The sequence below is a fragment of the Epinephelus lanceolatus genome, chromosome 15, assembly GCF_041903045.1.
Source record: "Epinephelus lanceolatus isolate andai-2023 chromosome 15, ASM4190304v1, whole genome shotgun sequence".
Taxonomy (NCBI): Eukaryota; Metazoa; Chordata; class Actinopteri; order Perciformes; family Serranidae; genus Epinephelus; species Epinephelus lanceolatus.
In genome coordinates, this window is record NC_135748.1 from 31,274,646 (window position 1) to 31,293,093 (window position 18,448).

General features: G+C 41.1%; 1 protein-coding gene across 2 annotated transcripts in view; it reads left to right on the forward strand.

Moving 5' to 3' along the window:
* Window positions 1-524: 524 nt before the first annotated feature.
* Window positions 525-18,448, forward strand: part of pld1a (phospholipase D1a) — a 57,328-nt gene continuing 39,404 nt past the window's right edge. The window contains exon 1 of one of the 2 annotated variants that reach the window (XM_033642400.2): window positions 525-661. The gene's annotated coding sequence lies outside the window, so the exon portion shown is untranslated. Of the gene's footprint in view, window positions 662-2,279; window positions 2,483-18,448 lie in introns of those variants that run through there. The other variant, XM_033642399.2, reaches the window with a different exon arrangement.

The window sequence follows — 18,448 nt, forward strand, 5'->3', positions numbered from 1 at the left end:
TGAGACGTTGGAGAGGTATGCACCAGATTGAATAGGAAGAGATGAGGGGAGAATGGAAGAAGGGTTGAAGGAATGTTGATAGGTGTGAGGTAGGGAGGATGATGGATGAAGGGAAGGGGAAGGGAGGATGGGTCGAGAATTCTGAGACAAACAGAGCGGGATGGGTTGATCAGGTATAAGTAGGCTTGGCAGGTAATTAGAGGTGTGGTTGAGGTGTGGCCCTGAACCTAAGTTAATGAATTAACTTTATTTGTTGTCACTAACTGAAATCAAACATCCTAGCTTGCTAGCTTAGCTAACTGACAGCAGACTGGATGCCTCACAGGGGAAGCAAATGAGCAATATCAACACAGGTGTGAATCTCCTCTCAATTAGAGCGGCAATATATTTCTGTTTTTACTGCACTGATGTGATCCTCATTCTGCAAATATTGTTATCTCTCTGCCCTTTGCACTGTGTTTACCCGCTGATACCATTTATGTTTATGACCACTGGATCCTGTGTGTGTGTGTGTGTGTGTGAGGGAGAGAGAGAGAGAGAGAGAGAAATAAATCAAGGAAGCAAATGACAGGGATCCTGATACTGGAGCGAACACGAGCCGGACACTTGTCGGGACAGTTGTGCCTTTCACAGCCTCTGTGAGACCTTTTCATCACATCTGGTATGTATCTGGCTGCTGTCATCCGATGTGTGTGTGTGTTCGGACTGTACTGAATATGCGAGTGCGTATTTGGCCCTTTTTGATCTTCAGGAAAACCATACGAACCTCTGACATCCGTGTTGTGTAATCTAAGTACATTTCAGTGAACCTGTGCTCGTACCAGCTGCAGTAATGACGATAAGAGGCAAACAACAAGATGAAAATAACTGTTATTTACACAGACAAAATGGCAAAATTGGTTTCTGGGACAACAGAAGGTAATTACAGCAACAGTGGGTATTTCACACTGAAATGTCACGACTGTATTTTGGTATCAGGAGAGATTTCTCTGGTTGATACTTTATGGCTGTGAGCTGAGTGTCTCCCATAGTTTCCCCTCACCGTTTATGGTTTTATTGCTGTACCACTTTACATTTCAGTCCTGTTTCTCTATAGTTAATGTACATGTGGTTCTGGAGTGTGTCTGCCACGGCTTGTGAAGTATTGGGGTTGTCCTCTTGTCTGAACTATGCTTCCAGGGTGTGGTAGTAGAGCACAGGGTAAAGTCCCTATCATACGGATACACACACATTTGGCATCCACCATGTGCACGAGTGTTGTGTTTGGGCTGTGAAGCGCGCAGTACATGCTTTCGTCCACAAGATGGAGGGAGAGATCTGGATGCGTGTGAGTGTTTGGCTGCCAGACTAATGAATGGTCTTGTACTACAGGTGTGGTATGAGGGGACATTTACTTAGACAAGAGCTCTTTCAATGGGAGCACATAGTACGTCCATGTTTTACTTTGTTTTACTCCTTGTGATGCATTTTTACTATTGCTAAAGGGTCAGTATAGTATAAACTATTGTCCCCCTCATGCACACATACACACACGTACACTAACATCAACCTACACATCCTATTGTCACATTTTCTGCTCTTAAATGGATGCTATTATTTGCAGTTTTTTGTTGTTGCAATCAAACATATTTTGCTATTCGTAGTTTGTTATCACTTGTATTATTTTATGTATTGTTCTGTATCTCTCTGCACTTTTGAGTTCTTACTAACCTAACTCCCTACACTATATTTCATTATTCATTATTCTTTTTTCTTGCCTTTTTTTGTGTTTTAATTGTGCAAAAAAATTAACTATAACTATATGTGTGCGCTGAGGTTTTGGTGACACAATAATGATCAAGTTCTTGCTGTTTTTATTTTTCTATGTTGCGTTTTCTAAGCCCACAAGCACAATTCTTTTGTTTTTACCACTTATGTATGAGTCTATTATCTTTTTAACTATGCAGGACTCCGCACAAGTACATGCACAGGCACAGGCAGCTCATACGTGCACAGACACACACTGACAGCCAGAGAAACATGCAATACACACTGACAGTTTGGACAGAGAAGAGAAGGAAAAGCAAGGAGAACAGCAGAGAGTGTGAAATGATGAGATAATAGGCAGGACCAGTGTGTGTGTTTTCACCCCTGAGGACTCCTCCTACATCACCAAAAGTCCACAACTTTTTCTATCCAATGAGAACACCCTGTGGGAGGATCTCCTCACTGTGATTGGCCTGTAGTTTCACAGTCCCCTCCCTTCCTGAGCAGTTGGAGTGAGTTCCCTGATAGTTTTTTCTCAGCCACTCTAACTGAGTTCCAGAGCAGAAGGAGCGCAGGACTAACTGTCTGCTGCTGCTGCTGTACACTTCTTTGTCTGTTCAGCTGGAGACTGTGTGTGTGTGAGTGTGTGTCTCAGTACTGCGGGTCTATTCAGTGAAGCCAAGTGGGTTGATCAGAATAAGCCAGCATGTGGGCTGCACGTCCACAGAAAGAGCAGGTTGGTAATGTCTCCCTCTGTGTCTCTGTGTCTGCTCTGTTCTATTTGCGTCCATGGGCTGGGGGAGATCTGTGTCTCTGTGACACTCCTTGGGTTTGGGGTGTAAGTGGGATCATGTAGAGGAATGTACAGTATGTTTGCCTTTATGCTGTTTCAGTATGTTTGATGTTTTACTGCATGGCAAATATTTATCGAACATGACAAGGTGCATAGCTGTGGCTGTCTGCAACAAGTGGTGTGTTACCTGTTGTTAAAAGCTGCACAGGTGTGTTTGTGTGTGCCCCCCCCCCCCCCCCCCCCCCTCCTCACACCCTGCTGTGGAAGTTAGTTGCTGCAGCTGGAATGTCATGGGAAGACTGGAGATATTTTGCTCGCCCTCTACTCCTCTCTGTCTCTCCTCCTCTGTTGTCTCTGCAACTGATACACATGATACTGACCTCTGGCATTCAGTAGTCTCCGTATGCACAGGCAGTAGCAGGAGCATGACCTCCATGCTTGACTCTGTTGTTGCGCCAGCACACACATGCAGTAAACTTTGTTGCTGTTATTCCTGCCTGGAGCTTTACAGTATGTGCATGTGTGTTTGACTGCATCGACCTGTGCTGTGTGGTGCTATCTTGCTCAGGTCCTGATCTGTATCAATCATTAATCTGGGCAGTGGGAGAATTTTAGTCCACTACCACCTTCTGTTCTTTTGTTAAAGTTATGTAACATGAGTTAAACCTTTGCAATATTCTTCGTGTTCTCAGGAAGGACTGGACAGGCTTGAAATATTTTTATCTTGGTAGACAGATAGAAATTTATTCCAGATGTGGACTACAGTTCACACAGTACAGTACGTTCCTGCCATATAGTGAACCCCTGTTAAAAACCCACAAACCTTGTTTTGAGTTTCCAACCACAGTCTGACTAATGATAATTTAAACATCATGTTTAGGATTGTACAACATACATTGTTTCTGCATCATAAGACAGTTCGTATAGGAAGGATATTGGAAGCTAAAAGATTTCCATGAGATGCAAAAATAGAAGGGATTTATTTACATGGTGCAAAATATAACTCTACCATTTGGCACTCGGACCATCATTAGCACCTTGTTGCATCCGTATATATAATTCTCTATTCTATAATTCTCTATTTTTGTATCGTACGATACGTTTTGTATCGTATTAGCTTATTTTTGGCTTGTATACACTCCTGATTCATGTTCTGTGTTTATAATTCTCAGGCATTGAGGTCTAGGAAACTTTAAAGGTCCAGCAAATTTTAAAGGGTCGGTTAACCCGATTCCAAAAATCATATTTCACGCTATGTCATTCATGGTATCTTGCCATGCAATGGAGGCAAACAGAATTTAGTTTGTGGTGCTCACATGTAGGGCTGAGGGGGTCATCCCTATGCTTCCAGGGTTCTATGTTTCCCGGGTTCTATGTTCCCCGCTTACCACCCAAAAAGGTTCTATGTTCCCCACTCAACCAAATAGGGTCCTATGTTTCCCGCTTGGTTGAGCAGGGAACATAGAACCCAGGAAACATAGAACCTTTTGTGTGTAAACGGGGAACATAGAACCTGGGAAACATAGATACACTCCCTTTGGCTGAGCGATACGGAGAAAATCAAATATCGTGATATAAATGCATCAATATCGTTATTGCAATGATATTATTCCGAAGCAATTGTTGACAAGTTTGACAGTTGGTGCTTTCAAGAAATATTCACGCAATGAAATTTTTGATACGTAATAATCAGTAATGTGGATATATTTATAGACAGAATCACAATTTTTGTGTACAGTTACTTCCAGGTAGAAAACCCTCATGTCACGCAGCTATTCAAATGAAATGGCGCTCAGCAAACACTGCCTCAGTTTGTTAGTTTTTAGTGATTTTGAAAAATATCCCACCTAAATATATCAGTTTAGGTGTACACTATATTTAGAATATTATAACATCTTTACAAAAATGGTCATTTTATTTCACATGACATTATTAGTCATTAGTCGCTGGTCTATCGCTACCTCAATTGGTTAGTGTGAAAGGCAGGGGTGTCAAAAATAAGGCCCGTGAGCCAGAACCGGCCCTCCAAAGGGTCCAATCCAGCCCACTAGATCACTAGACTAAGAAGTGCCAGGTTTCAGGAGCAAGGTAGACAATGTGTACTTTATGTGAAACTCTGCTTTGGAGGCTTTTCCAACCTGACCAGAATACAGTTCACTGATGTAACAATGAATACTCACTGTGACCATGTTTAAAGATACTTAACATTGTGCAAAATATTGTCAATCAGCAGCTTCAGTTCAAAAGACTCTGTGTCAGGAAATGTATGAATAAATGCACATGAAGTGACAATGAGAAGTCGACCGACTGGATGTGGAAACACTGTGACATATTGTTGAAATTGCACTTCTTCTTCTTGAGACATCTCTGGCAATTCATCTGTTTTGTAAAAAGATGAACATGTGCAGAATGTACTTGTAACTCTTTACACAAAAAGAGGAATATTGGAGGTGAAGGTACTTGAAGGTTATTGTGCGATGGTTTCTTTGGTCCGGCCCATCAGAGATTAAATTGGGCTGTATGTGGCCTATGACCTAAACTGAGCTTGACACCGTGGTTGTAAGGTAAATCAGAGAGAGTATTCCAAATATAGCCTACACTGAAACTGATATTGATTTTCTTTAAGTGGGTGTTTGTATGTGGCTAAAATACGTTTTGCTGTGGCCCCCATCCACAGTGCTTATTAGCTTCCGTGCTGGCCGGTTTGGTTCATCAAAGACGTTAGGTCGGACCATCATATGTAACTATGTATCTTTGAATGTACAGTTACGGCTGAAAACAATTGTTGTTTTTAGCTGGACGTCACAATAATTTGGTCTATGGAAGAGCTAGAACAGTCTGGTAGGTTCAGAAAATGACATTATTTTACTTTACTGCTGCCTTTAAAACCAGGAAACGGCAACACTTACGATATTATGATATCCAGAATTTCACAGTATTGATATGTCAATATATTACTCAGCCCTACTGACGTATTTAAAAGGGTTAGGGTTAGGGTTAGACGTTCTCATTACGCTGGATGATCCACAGAACACCCTGCCATTAACAGTTTTAATAGGGACTATCTTTTGTTGCAAAGTAGTTCCAGTGAAACCTCCTCACAGCCTGGTCTATGGATTAACCAGTATGTTGTTTATGGGAAAACATGTAGCTGCTGAATGTTTCTAAGGTAGTTTTTTATGGTTGTAGGCATCACAGGCAAAATTCCAAGTACACAAGTTATAGTTTTCCAGGCTCTGACTTGGCTGCTCCGGTCGGCCTGAGTCAGGCTTGGCTGACAGAGAGGGAGAGACGGAGAGAGAGCAGTTCCATCACTCCTTCAGTACAATGCTGCCTTGTGTTACCACCCGGCAGGACGCCACTGTGGCGATGATGACGATTGCGCCCTCTCTGTTTCTGGCATCTACTGTATGTCTTGCTTTCTCTGCCTCCCTGACCGTCCCTATCCCCCTATCCATGGTGTGAAGGATTAGATAATAGGCAGCTTTAGTGTGGGCAGAGAAAGAGAGGTGTCACAGACCTCTCTCGTTGCTTCCCTCTCCGTTCCTCCCTCCATCTTCTCTTTCTCTCTCTCTTTGTACCATCTGCGCCATGAGGAGCTTGGCACCACACGATCTGTGAATGCCAAGCTAGATTTATGTTATCCTTACTGCACGTATGTGTGTGAGTGTGTGTGAGAGAGCGTGAGTGGAAGTCTCTTTCACAAAGACGTTGTTTACACGCATGTATGGTATCTTTACAATGATATAATTCTTACACTGTTTTTGTCACGGTGCTTTGTAAATGTCAGGCTTTTTATCGCACATCCAGGAATAGATGATGCATCTCACAAGTTATCTATTTTTCCGAACACTCAATGGGTAATCAGTGACAGCACCTCCGCTGATATTGACATACTGTAGATGCTCAGCCCGCCTCCAGTGTTCTCTCCAATAACTTGACACATCTTAAACACGAATTGCGAGCTGCCACTTAAAATAGTCAGTTGCGCAGAGTTCAGTTTATGATACTTTTTGGATAAAAGGAGAAGCTGTGACAAATGTTATCAATATGGATGTAATAAGGGATCACTGATAAAGAAGTCTAGCTCAGAGGTGGTGACAAAGAGCAGTTGCGACAGTAGAACTTAAAATAAGCTGTGACGATGGGGTCACTGGGTCATTCTCGCTGACTAATTGTTGGTCATTGTGTCACGCCTATAAAACAGAAAAGGAAAATTCTGCTCAAACTGTTACAGTGATGTTCAGTTCATTCCACAAATGTGTGATAAAATGCCAAAACTTGTTTGTGTTGTCTTCACCTTGTGCCAACCTGTCATGTCTGATTCCATTTGAATCAGTGATTTCCCAGGCTACCCTGAAAAACCAGATCTAGGGGCTGGGCATTATGAAGATATTATATCATTATCGAGATATGAGACTATATATCGTCTTAGACTTTGGATATCGTATTGGATATAGCATAAATAGTGTTTTTTTCCCCTCGTTTTAAAGGCTGCGTAACAGTAAAGTGATGTGAATTGATCAACTTACCAGACATTTCTATTTGTTTTAACTAGGGATGTCATATTACACTGATATCCAATAACCAATCAGAGCCGAGGACTCTCTCTCTTTCTTGACTCAGAAAACATATTTTCAGGAACATACTTTAGTGTATTGCTTTTTCTTTCTTTTTTTTAATAGCATGCCCCATTTGAGGATGACACAGTTGTATTTGTGCATATTGACATGAAAGTTCTCAGAGCTGTACCCGTCTCAGATTCGGCTGTTTCAAATGAATAATCAATGATTCGTTTTTGTTGCTTTTTTACATATTAAGTTTGAATGGGGCTAAGCGGGATGTTCAGGGTGACTGCAGCATTTATGTAACATAGTAAACAAGCTAACTACACTAATGATGGGTCTGAAATGTACAAAATTTTTTGCTGACACTAGATATCAAACAGAAGCCAGAGACTGTGTCATAATGAGTTGCTGTGAGCTGTAAATTCACCATTTCTTAGCAGAACAGAGAAGATAATGTTTCTCTTCCTCTGTGCCGCTGCCTGTGTGTCCACAGCTCTCGGTACCGAAGAGTAGTGTGAAAGTCAAGGGTGCTCACTCTGCAGCGAAATCTGTGGAAGAAGCACACTCTACAGCACACTGACTAGCAAGCAAACAAAAAACGACTCCTCAGCTTGAAGCAATTTCAGTCGACTGATGATTCGAACCTCCGACTTTCAGGGGGCAACCCTAAGAGTTCTTGAATCAAACTTGGTCTGGCTGATGGGCGGTGCTTCGTACTTAGGTTGACCGTTTCCAACATGGCAACCAGGTCACAAACTATCTCCTTTTACAGCTAAACATTTGAGGTGAGAGGCAGTTCAGTAACAGACTTATATTTGATCAGTGCTGCCGAGATAGACAGTTTGACCATATACGAGCAGTGATTGACATGATTGACAGCTGTGTTAGAGACTCCTCGGCTCTGATTGGTTGTTTTTGGTGTGCTGCGGTAAATTCTAGCAAATGCCATCAGAAGCAAAAGAGAAGGAGGGGCATGACATTTCTTAGACCCTCCTTCTCGGGTAGTTCTTTCAGAATATAATATAGTGACAGTCATTTTCATAAATGTTCACAACTGTAGCTTTAACAGGAAGAGAAAAAAAGATACAGAGAGTGAGAGTGGAATGTAGTCTGGATGTCTAAATTCCCCTTATGTGAGAAAATAATCGCTATGTGCTGTCCACCTTAGACCCCTTTATCACCAGGATGTCTTAAAAGCAGCAGAGGAAAGTCATTTTCTTAAGCTCACTGGAAATAAAAACATTCTCCAACCAGCTTTGAGTGAGCACAATGCAGCGCTTTCCTTGTTCAAAGCATTTAGGATTTAGTTTTGGTCTCATGCAGCGAGCACAACTCAGCTCCCAGCAGTAGCTCCAGCATAGCAAATTCCCATCTTTAAAACAAGATCAAATTACTGATGCTTCACCATCATGCTGCCCGCTTTTGTGTCAGACTACAAAAGCAGTGATAATGAAAATGGCTCCAGAAAAGACAAGACTGCATGATCATTTTACATGTGGACCAATGGCTGTGCCTTCCCACACAGATCACACAAGTTTGGCAGTGATTCAGACTTTTGCCTGCGAGACACACACACAACTTCCTGACTAAACTTAATTTTGGACAACAGCAGCTAAACAACTGATAAGGGATGTGAGAAAAAGAAATTCTGCCAGCAGATAACAGCCAGGGTGACCTCGTCTTCGTTCCCATGTGTCCCTCTCGGGTCCTTGCACTGCTACAAAAACAAGACTCAAAACAAAAACATAAACTAGAGCACGTCTCATCGTCTTTTTTATTCCTCAGAGGGACATGCTTTGTTATGATAAATCTCAGGAGGGCAGGTGAACAAAATTAGGGGCTGTGAAATCCATCTTGGTCTCATGTGAGGAACACATTGAACAAAAACAGTTACCTTGCTTTGCTCGCTATGTCCTCCGGCTATCTCAGAGAGATATGAATGGGCTGTCAGTGGGCGTAAGAGAATGGTGTATGATGTGTGTTGAATACAGTATTGATCGTATTGAAATGATAAAACTTTTGGTACCACTTCCCAATAAGCACCTTCCTTTTTTATTACTTTATTAATGTTAATAAGTCACTAACTTTTATAGATATGTTAGAATGTTTGGGTTCCATGGTTGGTGAATCATTAATGGTCTTTCTCATAAACCAATTAGTCTGCAGTTATAGTTTAAAAATATATATCATGTCATTACTAATAATGGTCACAGGTTTCTCGCTTTCTAATAAGCCAACAGCAAGTAATATTGAAGGCTTTTAAAAAATAGTTCTTAACAAGTCCATACCCATTGAGTGCACAGTTGCCCACGTACAGTTTCACATGGTGTGTGTTTGGGATACAGGTCATAGGAAATCGCTGTACCATTGCCAATAGTGGGATAGTTAGTGGGCTAAAACTGTACATTAGTAGCTGAGGTAGCACGTTGAAAGGCAGATAGTTAAAGTCATTGCCTTATAGAAGCTCAGTTTTAGTAAGTTTTCCAACTTTTGCCAAGAGGGAACTTTAGATATTGGTCCCTCGATTATGTTCACCCAGTTTCATGCAGATCGGTCAAAGAGATCAATTTTAAGTGTTTTTCAAAAAATTCAAAATGGCAGAAAATCTATATAACCGGAAGTTATGGGTTCTTGATGCAGATTTGCTCCTCATGAGGAGAGGCATCTCTGTGCAAAGTTTCATGTCTCTACGACATACGGGGCATGAGATATGTCCATTCAAAGTTTGCAATTTCAGTTGGTTGCTATAGCGCCCCCCTTTGGCCAATTGATGTAATATTGCTTCATTCGCATCCTCCCGTGACCCTCTACCACTGTGCCAAATTTCACATGGATTGACCAAGTCAGTGAGGAGAAAAACGTGGAACAGACACACAGACAGACAGAGTTTTCATCATTATATAGTAAGATATAAAAGAATAATTGGACATTTTGGGAAACTAATAAACTAATAATTTTCTGGGGAAGAGTTCGATGAGAACATTGATACCACTCTCATGTGTGAAGCTATTATCATTGTCAGCGTGTCAAAATATTGCCTCCATCTTTGTTTGGGGGGGAAAGGTGGTTTGTATTCTGTAGTCTGTACACTGCAAACTCTTGAGCAAGCTTTAGGTTTTCATCCTTTCTTCTTTCACAACCTTACATTTTGATTGAAGAATATTGAGGCCAGTGTGGTGTTTTGGTTATTTTGAAGCCCTTCCTGTTGATCTAAAGCCCTGTATTGTACATATTCCGCAAGAACAGAGAAATTTGTTCCTTGTCTTGAGGTGGCAAGAACAAGAACAAAGTTCGTTCTGGCCAGGACATTTCATACATCATGAGAAGCTCAAGTGCAGAACTCCTGGGAAGTCCTCATAGGCCCCTTGGACTGCTGCATGCGTCACACGCGCTTTTCCGCATTAAGCACGTCCACTTCAAATTTCTGACCAATCACACAATAGTTCCACACACCACACAAGAAGAAAGTTATGCCCAGAAGATGTGTCAAGAACAAGCTGCAAGAACTCCCAAACCAGGGCTGCAAGAAAAGATTGACCTGTGAGAGAGAACAAATTTCTCTGTTCTTGCGGAGTATGAAAAGGCCTTGAAGCAAGATATCAGAGAAAAGTCGTCCTAATCGGTCTTGAATCATGTCTTAGGTTGTGTTACGTGATACCACTGCCTTCATGCTAGTTTAAAAAATGCTTAGATATGAATAAAGTACTTTTAACTGTCCAAGCCTGGGCCTAGTTAGCTTGTCAGTTGTAAAGCCAGTCATCCAGCAGCTCATCGGCATGTGGGTGGGTTGATGTTACTATGGAAACAATCTTAATTTGCCCATTTTCCGAGCAACAGTGTTGGAAGCGATATTACCCCCTAAAGTTGACTTTGGAAAAAGCCAGCAGCTTGTTAGCTTAGCTTAGCACAAAGACTTGAAACAAGTGGAAGAAGCTAGCCTAGCTCTGTCCAATTTGTTAAAGCTGTAAAACCAAAGTGTGAAAAAGACAAATTTCCATTTTACAGAGGATTATATACTGGACTATTTTTTGGTTGGAAGCAGTAACGTCTTTAAGTGTCAGTTGGTTGCCTGGAAACAGCTCCGGGCCAGGAAACAGTCATGTAAAACTTGACAGTTCTCTCTATAAAACAGGGAATTGTGAAATCCACTCTTCAGTTTTTACATGATGTGTTGATTAGGGAGCTTTAGAGGTGCCTACTGTTGGATAGTATTCCTAAAAGTTTTTTTCAGTCTTGTGCTAAGCTTGGCTAATTGGCTGCTGGCTGCCATGAGCGTCTGTCAAACAGTCCATTAGAGCAGTCTATTGGCCGAAGTGAAGAACTAATAGGCCGGGAGCCAGGTCCAGCCCTCATGTTTTCTGCTACCTTGTTTTCATTATTATTACCATTAGCCTAAACCTTGGGCCATCACAAGCTGATAATGAGCACCCCCAACTCGGGGCCGTTTGGTGACAGTGGGCCCAGAACCCCTTTTTGGGACACGTTACTGGTGAAATGATGTAAATGCAAATATTTGAGTACCACGATGGCATAAGTAGTCATACAAGCATGAAATCTGGCAAGGAATATCCTGACAACAAGCGGAAAGAAGCAAAATAAGATCCTGGGGGCTTGCTGCCATTTTATTTCAAAATATCCCCAAAAAAGCAAAACAATTACTGTCTGTTTGACAAAAAAACCCTTTTTCATCACTTTACTTGTACATAGAAAACTTCCCAAGTTGATAAGCTTCAATAGTGTGCCAATAAACCCGGAACTCCGTTAGCGCTTTTAGCACTTCCGGTTCTCTAGTCTAAAAGTCAGTACGTTTTTTGAATGGGATTTTGGTAAAATGCCTCAAATAAGGTCTGTGGTTAACGAAATTTTAAGTGATTCAGGTTTTGTTCTGCGACATAAAACAAGTCAGTAAATACCCTACTTGTGAATTTTGAAGCTTTTACGTGTCGTAAAAAAGGCGGTTGCTAACAAGATGCCTGAACAGGCGAGAGTGCTGGCAGTCCGCCATTACAGCTTCTTATTTAGCTTAAACAGTCCGATTTCCCCATTATACAATGTTTTTAAAATAAAGCAGCCGAAATCAGTTGAAAGCTTAGTGGCGGTGACGTCAAGAGTCATGCAACCGTGGAGTAGTCATGTAGTCTGTTAAAGCCTAACGTTAGCTTTTTACTTCTGGCAATCGCATTTAAGCTTCAAATGTGGTATGAAAGGTGTTCATATGTGAAGATTATCTCGCTGAACAAAACCTGTAAGTATCATAAACTTGTGTTAGCCACAGAGCTTATTTTCTGACATAATCCAAAACGCAATGCAAAAATCACATTCACTTTCTCTTCCGGGAACCAGCGTGATGCTAAACTTCTGGGTTTTGACCTCAGCCCTGGCACACTCTATTTGAGCCCAAGTTGACCTTTCTGTCTTGAAAATTATACTTGCTTCGGCCCAAATTTGTCACTATACCTCAGATCAGAGAAAACTGAATTTACAGTCATCAAAGAGATTTTTCACAAACTGGCAACCCAAAATTTGTTCCATTAATGATGTATAAATGACTCGATAAAGCATCAGTAATATGCCGTAATATATAATTGTATTAATAAAGTTTTAGATATAAAGCTTTATGAAGGGTGCCTTATTAGAAAGTGGAAACAAAGTTGTTCTGGAACATTCTTATATCTCAAAAGCTTAGCTCTAAATTTGAGTGAAATATCACCTCCTCAGTAATGGATTTGGTCTCAGACGTTATGAAGTTGGTCCCTGCATGAAAGATGAAGCAATATGCTTTTAATGGCTCTGTGGGGTAGGGTAAAAGACTAAATTTCCCTTGTGTTGCATGTTGAAGAGATTGATGAGCTCCCACTTTGCTTTTACGATGCCTCATTTTCCCCCTCTCTGTCACACTCCGCTGAACCTCCACAGTTCTTCTTCTCCCACTCAACATTTTTATTTCTTCATCTATGCGTTGATTCCAACTAATTAACATTTAGGAGGGATGCTAGCACATGAAGGGAGAGGCGGATGCCCTTATAGTAGCTGCCTCTGTTGATATTTATACACAAGTTGCTCGCTGGCTGTTCAAACTATCGCCATGACAACAGGACAGGAAGCAGGAAGTAGGCAGTGTTCCATTGGAATGGAATCGAGAGATAACTCCTGCAAACTCGTCTCATTGTGTTCTCGTCCTCTCTCTGCTCTCATGTCAGGTTGCGTAATGTAGGCACAGATACCATGACCAGTGCTTGTGTATGTGCTGTTTGACATCTGAGTCTACGCGTGCAGACATCCAAGCCACATGCGGCATGCCAGGTCCCTCTGCAGTTGTGTGGGTCAGGCCTGCGGATATTCTTAGAGTAGCAGGAAAATAACTGCACTGTCAGAAATACTTCTTCTGGAATCTAAGATTGCATGCACGCCACACTCCAGTGGTCAGCCAAAGGGCCTTGTTGAATTTAATGACCATAATACATCCTGCATGTCTATGTAGACTATAATAATTATTTTTTATTGATTTAAACAAAAGATTAACTTTCTGTTTAGGACATTTTGATATAGATTTTGTTGTTTTTGAATCAATTTTATCAATATATGGTGGTGACTCGTCAGGATTGCTTCATGACCTTTTTTTATTTGATGAATAAATACAATACAAAAATGTGCTACGAGCAAAAAGGTCTTGAGAGCATCATTAAACTTCTATGTAATTAATATTGTGATATTCATTTAGTTGTTTTACCTTCATAAATGTACACTCTACCAGGGCTACTCAAATATAAGTTGTAGAGGTCCACTTGCAACTTGCATTTCCACAGTGTCATAGGTCCAGGAAGGTTGAATTAGCCACAGCTAAAGTTTAAAAACTCCAGAACTTCATGCACCTGATAGATCCTCCTGAGCACCTAACCTCTGTTTTAAATGCATTTTTAATTTCTCCCAGCTATTTGGGAACAATAGGACTCGATAAGTATAAAAACACTAAACATGGTCAATGATAATTAAGGCCCAGTGTCATCAGATGTCACGACAATAATGTCCCGATGTCCTGAAACGAGATGACAATAAAGTCCCAGTGTCCTCAAAGGAGATTCAGATTCAGATTCAGAAAACTTTATTGTCGTTACCTTAGCATAAGCTGATTATATCTACATAGGATGCAGGTCTTCGTTCACAGAGTCCGCCATGTTGCATTGCTATGTCTCTATAGTAGCCCAGAATGGATGACTCAAACACTGGCGGGTGGCTGAGGTAGAGTGGGTTGTCCACCATTTGGAAGATTGGCGGTTCGGTTATTGGCTCCTACGGTATCCATGCCGAAGTATCCTTAGGCAAGATACTGAACCCCAAATTGCTCCCAATGGCTGTTCTGTCTGTGTGTGAGAGCATGTGAATGTTTGAGCGTGTGTGAATGGGTGAATTTGACGTAGTGTAAAAGCACTTTGAGTGGCAGGAAGACTAGAAAGTTGGCTCCAGACAGGGCCATTTGTGTTTTCGCATCGGCCACTTTAATATGTGTTTTTACTGGTTTTAATTTTTTTGTTTTGGAGAGGAAGAGTCTGTGGATAAATCTGCCCCTCGTAAAAACCTCCTAAACAATGAACACTAAAAGAATCCCAACCAGGAGTTTCTCGCTTGGCACATGAGGGAAGGTTTAGCTGGTTGGAATCGACAATTCTCGCAGCTAGATGCCTCTAAATCCTACACACTGCTCCTTTCAGTGTATCACTTACTCTTAATACTTTGATTATGAATGCATAATCTTGACTGCTGAACATGTTTTAAATACCAACCGCATTAAAGAATCCTATGTGGTAACTGCCAGAGTTACCAGAGTCAGTTAATAGCCAGATTTGTGATACCAGTTGTCCAAAATGTCCTATGTTAGGCTCTGTGAAGGCAGGTAGCCAGACCAAGTTAAACTTGCTCCAGAGAGTTTTGAAGATGCCATTCCACTTTTACAACCAGGGCTCCCTCCTGTGACAAGCTCACTATGTGTAGCTGCTAGCCTAAAAACTGCCAGGTGAGGTAACATGATAGCTGTGTGTCACTCTCGAGCATTCAGGGTCAGGTTACGTTGAAGTTTGTCAAGAATCCAGATTTGGATCAGAGTCAACCCACTGAGTATGTGATCTCTATACTTAACATACTTTGCAGACGGGCTGATAAAGATACCGCATCATTAATAACTGTGTGCATTATCATTTCCCACACTGTTGTCCTTCTGTACAAAATGTGACCAAGCAAGTTCGTGCTTTACAGTCAGTGCCGACTCAGCAATGGGAAAACATATTCTGCTTGAGAATGTGAAATCTGAAACAGTACGGTGTGGTGAAGATGATGGAAAAACATGCACATTCAAAAGCAGAAAAAGAGTTAAATTATCATCTATCTCAAATTATTGATGCTAATGATGATGATTTAAAATCAGCAATCAGCACCATTAATTATTACACCAGCATCTTTATGCAGAAAAAAACAGAATGGGAAAATGATCTGATGAATGAGGAGACTAAATGGCTACAGGAAACAAACATGCAGTCACGCTGAAGGCAACTGGTGGATGCTGACTGTGTGAGCGTGTTGGATCTTGTTCAGTGGAGCAGCAGTGTTTACTGTCAAGCTGTGCTCACATGTTTTTACTTGTCACAAGCATTTTAAGCTTCAAAGAGCAGAATCCAGCACTTTGCAGGGACAAAGGTGCAGTTTACCTGAGTCTCACCTGAGCAGGCTGTCCTCTTAATCTGAGTTCTGTAGGTTCAGATTAATGTTAAAGTTGAGCAGATTTGGGGAATGTTAAATTTAGGTCAAAGGTATTAAAATTTTATGATCTGTCTATTTTCAAACTACACAAGTAATGTTTATTTCTCTGAGCTATTTGGGGATGTAGGACCTGATAAGTAGTAAAGACTAAGCATTGTCTTTGAACAGTAAGTACTTTTTGGGGAAAAAGATGTCCTTATATGGGGACAGTGGGTTTATTTTTAATAGTCACAAGTGTAATTAATTATCAGCTGTTTCAATTACTTCAATACCTGAACATCGTTGAGCCAAAACAAAACAAAAAGTCCCAATGTCCTCAAACAAGACGATAATTTAGTCCTAATGTCCTCAAACAAGTACTTCCTAATTAACAGCATTTTAGCTCGTTACTGTTGCTAAAATTGGTCAACTACAGATATTATTTAGCACAAATAATTAAGTTTCAACCACAAAATTTGATCAGGTTTTGCACCTTGTTCACTTTTGTTTCTGGATCAGCTGTAGACTGAGCATAAAAGTGTCCACAAACAAGGACAACAGGTCTAAGTTAAGCAGAATGAAGTATAAGGTGCGGGAAATCCAAAATGTGATGTCCACATATGAGGATGCAGGGTCTCAGGAGGTTAACTGTATACCTCTGCTGTAAGTTTCAGACTGTAAAGAAACAACTGACTTTGTTCTTTGTCTCCAAGTGTGTGTTGTTCCCTCCCACATTGCTTCAGAGCAAACTGTCCAGAAATCTGATGAATCACCAAAACCTTATTCTTTGGTGCTGCTCCGCCCAGTGTACCTGAGAGACAAGATTGTGTTTGCTGTTTTTCCTTAGACTGGTGACAGTGACTTCATGCTCGACTCATCACAATACATTTGATCATCTGTCTCAAGGCTGTGTAAAAGCCATCTCTGAAACTTCAGGCCAAATCCTCAGTAAACCTTTTAGTGTCTTGTCCAAGCACGAGTGTTTATCTTAGTAGCGACTGCTTTCTGTCTGCTTTTATCAGAACACTGTCACGTTAATATATTTAATGAGGTTTTGCAAAAGCCTAGTCAACTTTAATTACCAACCTTGATCTCGGGACGACTAGTGAGGGTAGGCTTGAGGATCTCAGGCCACGACTTGGAGCACAGGGAGTCAGAGGCTCTGCTATACAACTCGGCGCTAAACCATGTCAAGCCTTAACAGTTAAAAGAATCAATGCTGAAGTTAAGTGGTAACCAGTGGAGGGAGGTGAGAATTGGGGAGATATGTGACCCTACAGTTTGTCCCAGCTAAAGTACGAGCTGCAGCGTTCTGCGAGCTACTGAAGATTTACTGAGGCACGTAAACAATGTATTAAAGTAGTCGAGGCACGAGAATACAAAAGCATGAGTAAGCTTCTCCAGGTCATAAAAAGACACAGCTGATTTGATTTTGATAATATTTCTTGATAGCATTATTTGTCTAAACGAAGGAAAAACTGGGGAGTCAACACGATAGAGAAGAGAAAAATGGTCCACGCAGATGCACAGCTGTAAGGAGTGCATAAAACATTCTACTTCTACTACTGCTGTCCTGAAATGAAATCTCTTCTTAGAATCTTTTTGCTGAGTCAACTGCTCTTCGTCTCTCCTCTCTCTTCTTCTTCAGTCTTTTCTACTGTGTCTACACTCGGAGGGAGCTTTGTTAATGGGCCACATGTGAATGGGGTAGTCTTGGATGACTAAGCACACTGCTTGCTGGTGCTTTATGTGCACAGCTACTTCTTTTTGGCTGTTTTTTTTTCTCGACTGTATCCTGAACTTGAAGGATGAAAGATTTATTGTAGCTGCAGAGCTGTTATTCTCCACACCCTGTCTGGACCCTGTCTTAGTAATACAGGATTTTACAGATGACTGCTTTTGAGGCTAAAATGAAGTCAGAGCTGTAGCAAGCACATGAGAAGCTTCATATTTTCTAACAGGTTTAGCAGGTTTTTGGATTCTCGAGAAGTGTTTATTTTTATGAGTGGAACCCGGTGAAACCAAAACAGAGAGCTGAGCACAGTTTGTCTATATTCCTTTGCTCAAAGTAAACAACTACTAAACATGACAAGATGACTCCTACTTTGTGATAACATTGATGTATGCTGCAAATATTTGTCTATAAGACAGCTATATGACATTTGCCTCTAGCCGCAGTATTTTGACTGTATGCGCTGTATACTGTTTAATCTGTGTGTCATGCATAAGCACTAGTTGAATTAGCATGTGAGTGGCATGACTGCACAGGTTTCGGTGCATGTCATTTTTAAAGTTAATATAAGGGTGTATGACTGACTGTGTGAATCTGTGTAGCGCCCAGCTTTGTCAGGTCTTGCTCTGCATGGTGTCACACACAGCATATTGCGTCATCAACAATGTTTCATCACCAACTCCTACTCCTATGGGTGCAGTCGGTCAAGTCATTCCCGAACATAGCACTGACACAGCGCCACAAACTATAAAGTAATACGTAGCAAGGCTGTCATAATCAAACTTTTTTCAAACCTAAATCAAAGAATGAAATGTGAGTGAAGGTTTGGGAGAGCAGAGATTTCAGAATGTATAATGATATGTGTGTATGTGTGTGTGG